The 6,748-nt window shown below is 38.6% G+C and overlaps 1 pseudogene; it reads right to left on the bottom strand.

The window, feature by feature from the left end:
• Positions 1 to 265: 265 nt before the first annotated feature.
• Positions 266 to 1,855, bottom strand: LOC141840291 (homeobox-leucine zipper protein HOX3-like; annotated as a pseudogene).
• Between the last annotated feature and the right edge of the window lie 4,893 nt (positions 1,856 to 6,748).

Genomic DNA, 6,748 nt, shown 5'->3' on the forward strand with positions numbered 1-6,748 from the left:
AAGTAATCTCTAATCAGGAGATCATCTCGCTATTTCTGTACTTAATGGTCACGCCTCAATATTATTTTCTACCCATCATTATTAATTATGAAGCAAGATACACACATCTCCTTGAATCATGAAATAGAATCATGGTGGTACTTGCTCTGGTTCCTAATTATAGTTTAGATTTCTTCATTATTTATCATTATAAGATTCTACTTAGTGCAGAGTTATCAGCATATAAAAGAGTACGTTCATGTCTGATATGTAATTTTCCTTTTAAATGAAAAGATTTAATCCGATGGAGCCAAATTGTTTGCGTAAATAGAGACGAACACCACATTTTTACAGACTCTAAATCTATCCGCCATGATCACGCACTGCCTTCTTCGCATCCTCCACATCTCCCACGCAAAATTAAACTCGATCGTCCATCAACTGCAGGGTGCCTCATCTTCAGCAAGCAGCGGGGCGCCGGAACGGCGAGATAGCGGGCGGCGACATCGCCGCCGCCGCCGCCATGGTGGCTGCACTGGCACGCGGGGCTGCGGCGGCGGTAGCGGCAGTGGTCACCCGCTCGCAGCGTGGGCACATGGTCAAGGACGACGCCGGCAGCGGCTGGCGAGTGTGCGGGGAGAGCACGGTGGGCGGCGCCACCCGCATCGCCCGCAGCTCCTCCACCTCCCGCTGCAACCGGCGGTTCTCCTCCGTCAGGGACCCGAAGCAGCGCTTCAGGTACTCGCACTCCATCTCCGTCTGCTTCAGCTTCGTCCTGTCCCATAATCTATGACATTAATTCACCGTCCTAATTGTAAAACTTCGATTTGAAGATTAATCTGCAATCATAACTTTATTTCTACTCATTATATATATTTTCTCCATCGACAGGACAACTGGTGTGCATAAATTGTGTACAGTTCAGTCTAATGCACCATAATTTCCGAACACTATTGCAGCAATTAATTAAGCATTGTATGCTCCTTAAAATGCATCGAGCCATGTTACTGAAAACAGTACCCGTCCATCTCAATTTCAACATATCCAATAAATGTTGTCACGTTAACTAGCTAACAGTCAAAGCTGAGGGCGAAAATACATAAAAGCATTGATTAAAATGAAGACAAAAGAAACTAAATAAGATGATTTTATCATCATCATCATTATCATCAACTCACCTGGCCCTGCGGTTCTGAAACCACACCTCCACCTGGCGCGGCCTCAGCTTCAGCTTCAATGCCAACGCTTCCTTCTGCTTCTGCCGTTTCACACATTAATTAAGATCTTTGTGCAAATTAATGGCGACAAGAAATGCTCATTTATTACAGAGCTTAATGATATGTATCTGCAAACAGCCAGCATTAATTGATTAAGTAACTGTGCTCACCGGGTTCAGGGTGTGGTGCTGCCGGAAGCTTTCTTCCAGGAGCCTGGACTGGTCCTTGGAGAGGCGGAGCTTCTTGGGCCGGTGAGTGCCACCTTCCTCCTCCTCCTCCTCTTCGATGCTGCCCATGGGGTACTCCTCCTCTGCGCCATAAGCTGGTTGGTTCATGTCCAAATCCCTCAAGTTGCCGCCCGCCGCCACCTCCTTCTGTGTTCAAAATCATATTTTGCACCGAACATCCAGATTACGAGATCATATATAGGGCATGACCCATGCAAGGATAGATATAGTGCAGTGGGACAAAGAACAAACCAGAGCGGTCGAAACCAGGGACTCCGATGGTGAGCTCTAGCCGAGAAGGGCTCCTCCCCAACTCCCCCATAAGCAAGAAGAGATCGATTACACGAAAAAGAAGAAAGAAGAAGAAGAAGAAGAAGAAGAGAGCTGAACGACAGAGAGGTCAAAGAGAGGAGGAGGCTGTAAGGTGAGATAAATAAGGGAGGAAGCGGAAATAAACGAGGGAGGAAGGAATAATAAATTCGGGAGAGTGGGAGGGGCAGAAGGGGAATAGGAGGAGGGGAGGGTGTGGGCCCCGAGGGGAGTAAGGGAGTAATTTGACTTGAGTAGTCACGTCAAAAAGAGAGGGAAGGAGCGAAGGGGGATGACCGACACGTGTCAGAGCGGATCCAGGAGACTAGCCGACAGGTCTCCTTTTCTGGGGTTGCCAAGTCGGCTTGTCGGCTTCGAGGTCGTCTGCCGTAATCATTGGATTTAGAGAGATATATAATATACTGATGGAGAAAATAACTCATTTTTTTACTTATTATTATTTGTTCTCTTCTTCACTATTTCTTTTTTATTTTATTTTTTCTCGCTCAGTTGCTTATCTTCGATTCGTCCTTCAGTCAAAACCTATTTGATTCCATATTAATGTAGCTTAATTAATTAATTAATTTTTAAAATGCATGACTCGTTCTTATAACATCATTATATGCTGACTAGTTGCTATATATAAAAAGAAAATAAATTGGACAATTAACAAATAAAAATAATATAAATAACCGTTAATCTTTAACACCATTAGCATCTAAAAAATACATAGGTGAAATTTAGTGAAATATATTTTAACACATCTATATGAAAATTTCCTTAAATATTAATTTCACATATGTAGAATTAGCAATATTTGTCGCCCAAATCACATAATTTTTCTTTTCTTTTATTTTTTTTTATTTATATTTTTGAGAATCTGCATGCAATATAACGTGTGTGGTCGATATCAAGTCATAAATACATATGGCGTGCGAATTTTCATTGGATAGCAGATAGATCTTGTATATATATATATATATATATATATATATCTGATGCATGCAGCGGTCAAACAAGTCTTAAATTCTCCTTGTTGGACCTGCAAAAGCAAATCCTTCTCGGTTTGTGTCCTTAATTTGTAGTTCTTTCTGTTTAACATTTGATGGACAGCTCAGTGACTCCAATGAATGCTGCAACAAATAGACTGGTAACTACGGTGGATTCCCTTTGCCTCTGCTCGCGTTGTTTGTTTTCTTTTGCTGCTTAATTGTTTATGTGTTCTGATATTATTTCTTCATTGTTCAGGATTCACCAACAAGCAATGCATCCTGTTAACAGTGAAAATTTGAGGTGACTATAATATGTTCATATACAGTCGTCAAACAAATATACATCCACAGTGAATATTTTAAATTTTTATAGATATAAGAAAATAGTGTGTGTATATATATATACAGAGAATATATATTTTGAAGTAAAAAAATAGAATTTTGAAAAGGAAATATGTGAACACGCACATTGAGAGAGAGAGAGAGACTCGTGTGTATATATATTACCTCCTATCACTTTCACTAACGCAACTTTATCTTCTTTCTTAAATTTAGAGCTCAATCAGCCGAGGAGGAAAGGCTCGCCCATTGCCTGGTGGTCCATAACGTTTTATGACCTCATCATGATGGTATTTCATTAATAAATAAATAAACAGAAGCACTAAACAAAAGAAAAAAAGATGGCTAGCTGTGTTGGCCTACGAATGAATTATTGCGTCAGTGGGAACAGGAAGCAGCATTGAGATTCCGGAGGTGCTAGGTGGCATTGGGACTCGCAAATGTTTTGTCGTTTCAAGTACGCATCAAATCATCAGTGCTTGCTTGCTTGTGCTAGCTGCTCGTTGGGTTGGATCGATCCATATTGACCACTGGACTGATTGTTGACCTCGTTCGCTAGCTAGCTTGTGCATGGTTTGTCCCAGCTCCAAATTAGATCATGCTTAATTTAATGCCGTCGTGTCACATCGAGTCGGTGCGGGCTCTACTCGACTCGACAAAGCCATCGGTGGGTGTTTAATTTCTCGAGTGCAATCAAAGATCATTTCGCTGTTTATTGACGAATTGATCGATGCGTGGCGCATGCATGCGCCTTGAACGTTCTTGGTCAATTGACACTGAGTGGGAATTAAATTTTAGCTTACTTCCATATATATAAAAGTTTAAATAATTAAAAGCCACAGCTGATATATAATTTTTAAAATTAGAAGTAGTGATTTCTAGAGGACAATTGCACTAGTGCATTATGTATCTAAATAATGAATAAAATTGCGAAGGGAAAGATGTATGTAGCTGATGATGGTGCATGATGATTTGGGACTGATGACTTGTGAAGGAAGGGAAGAGAATTACAATGGACGGAAATGTGCCTCCTACCATGCCTCGGTCACTTTGCAGCGTCGCCGGAGAGCACGCCGGTCCCACTGGCTGCACTGGTGGGGCACATCTCGGCCCCACCCACGGCACGAGGGGACCATCCCCTGCTCCACAGAAACTTCTACTGATCCACATCTTCCATCTTTTTTTCGTATCTTTCTCTCGATCTTTCTTTTTATTTTTTTGCTTCTCTTTCGATCATTGCACCTCCATCCTCTGTTTTTTTTTACTTCGACACTTAAGATGTTAAGTAGATTTCTGAATAATAAAATAGTAAAATTAAAAACTATTAAGAAAAGCTTTTAAAAATATATTTAAAATGATATGAACATATATATGTAAATGATCAATAAATATCTTAATTAAATAATATAAAGCTATAATAAATACGCCTATTAATTAATTGAGGAAGAAGAAGACTCAAACTGATTTAATTAGTAATGATAATAGAAAATTTTATATAATCAACCTTAAGATAAAAACTTAATTATTATTTATTGTACTTTAACACTTGACCTTTATTCACTCCATTCTTATACACCATCAATTCAGAAATTATTACAACTCGATTAAATTTTTTTGAATAATAAAATATTAAAATGATACTACAATATTATGATAATTGATACTCATAGAAATGATCCCTAAACACCGTAGCAAATGACTCTTAAACACATCAACAAACCTAAGTACACATGACCTCTAGCTACATTGGCATGTAGGTAAAGGCACTCAATGGTCCGAGTACCAAGACTTGGTAGTTTGGCGCCTAGAGTACCCTCTAACTCCTTGAGTTAAGCAACTAAGTAATCTGGACACCTCAACCCTGCTGCTGAAGCATTTGGCATCTTGAGTCCACCTGTCCATTAACTTGAATGACTCAATTGTTCAAGTTCCCATGTAGATTTGATCATCCAAATCCCCTATCTTAAGTCGATCCGTAGAGTTACGATGTGGTATTGGAGGCTCCTCCACGTACTAATTCGTGGCAATTGAATAACGGACACCATAGTGGTAGGACAGTTACACCAGCATGGGTCGCCATTGTTGGGACTGGTAATGACCCCGAAGGGGATGAATAGTGATTTATTTCATTTGTTGTTCGTTGTACTCATTTATAAAATGTTAACGTGCAATGGAAATAAACATAAGAAAAAAACAATACAAGCACAACAAATCATTTTCACATAGTTCGAAACCTCCTTGTATGACCATTATATTTTTTCCTTCTTTAAACACTTTCTAAAAGTGGAGAAACCTCTTACAAACTTATTTTTTTACAAGCAACATAAGCATATATAAAGATGAAGATGAAAAATTAAATACAATGTAAACAATAATATATATCTTTGCTTTATTCATTGTTTAGTTGTTTTGAATTGCTTCTTGAAGGTTCGGAATGCAACAATATTTTTCCTTCAAAAATCTCAAGATCATTGGCATATAAAATTCTCTATGAAATCCTCTTTTATAAGATTATTGTATGACTGAAAATTACCTAATAGTCAACTGCGTATCACTCTTCAGTCAATTATTTTATTGTTGTAATCGATCTCTAGTCAAGGTTGACCAAGCTCGATTGACTAAGTTTGAATTGAGTTTCTATATTTAATTAATATTTTAATTGATGAGGGCATAAGTGGAAAATACCAAGTGTGTCAAAGTTGACTAGACACTTGAAAGTCAGAAGTCCAATAGGAAGTTGGAATAAGTGGAGAAGTCCAAGTGGATCATGGTTGACTAGACATTTGACAATTGAAAGTTTAATAGGAAGTTGGCAAAGGTGAAATCCAAGTGAGTCTTGGAAGATCGGACACTTGACATAAGACATGAAGTTCAAGTGGGTCATGGAGGACCAGACACCTGGTATGAGATATGAAGACTAATTGTATAAAAATTGATCGGATATTTAGTAATTAGGAAAGTCTTAACAAGTCATGAAGGACCGAATGTTAGGCACGAGAAGTAAAGTCCTGACAAGCCATGGAGAAATGAATATTAGGCACGAGAAAGGAGAATTTAAACAGGTCAAGAAATACTGGATATTTGACAATAATAAAATCCCAACAGATAAAATTGATTGGATGCTAGACAATGATAAAGCTTTGACAAATCAAGGTTGACCGTATACTGAGCAAAGGGAGTCCTGATAGGTTGAGGTCAACTGGATATCTAATAAGGTCAGAAATCAACTTTAGTAAAATTAAAATAGAGATATTAGTCGATTGATATGATATACCAACCTCTTGTTGGAACCGTTGACGTCACTAGAGGGGGTGAATAATGATTCTCCATTTCGCATTAGGAAGGAGGAGCTAAGGCGCACCTTGGCTTAGCCCTGACACTCAAGTCAGATCTGAAGAAAAAAATTGAAGAAAAAAGTAAAAGAGTAAAAATAGTGAGATCTTAATGAATCACATATCCTTTCATGATGATATATACAATTATCTTATATAGGGAAAGAGAGCACACACAAGGTTCTTTAACAAACACATCTCCATAATCAGCACGCCTCTTTCTTGACTCAACATCATAATTGTTAGTGTAGAAAGCATCATAATCGAACCTGAATTTTATTGTTGGCAAAGGTTTAAAAATAAGCTATCTTGTAGGCCTGGTTGGATCTGACAAGACAGACTCAATGAGTCAG

This window comes from Curcuma longa, chromosome 1, assembly GCF_044706935.1.
Source record: "Curcuma longa cultivar G26 ecotype Majalengka, Jawa Barat chromosome 1, ITB_CL_G26_1.1, whole genome shotgun sequence".
Lineage (NCBI taxonomy): Eukaryota > Viridiplantae > Streptophyta > Magnoliopsida > Zingiberales > Zingiberaceae > Curcuma > Curcuma longa.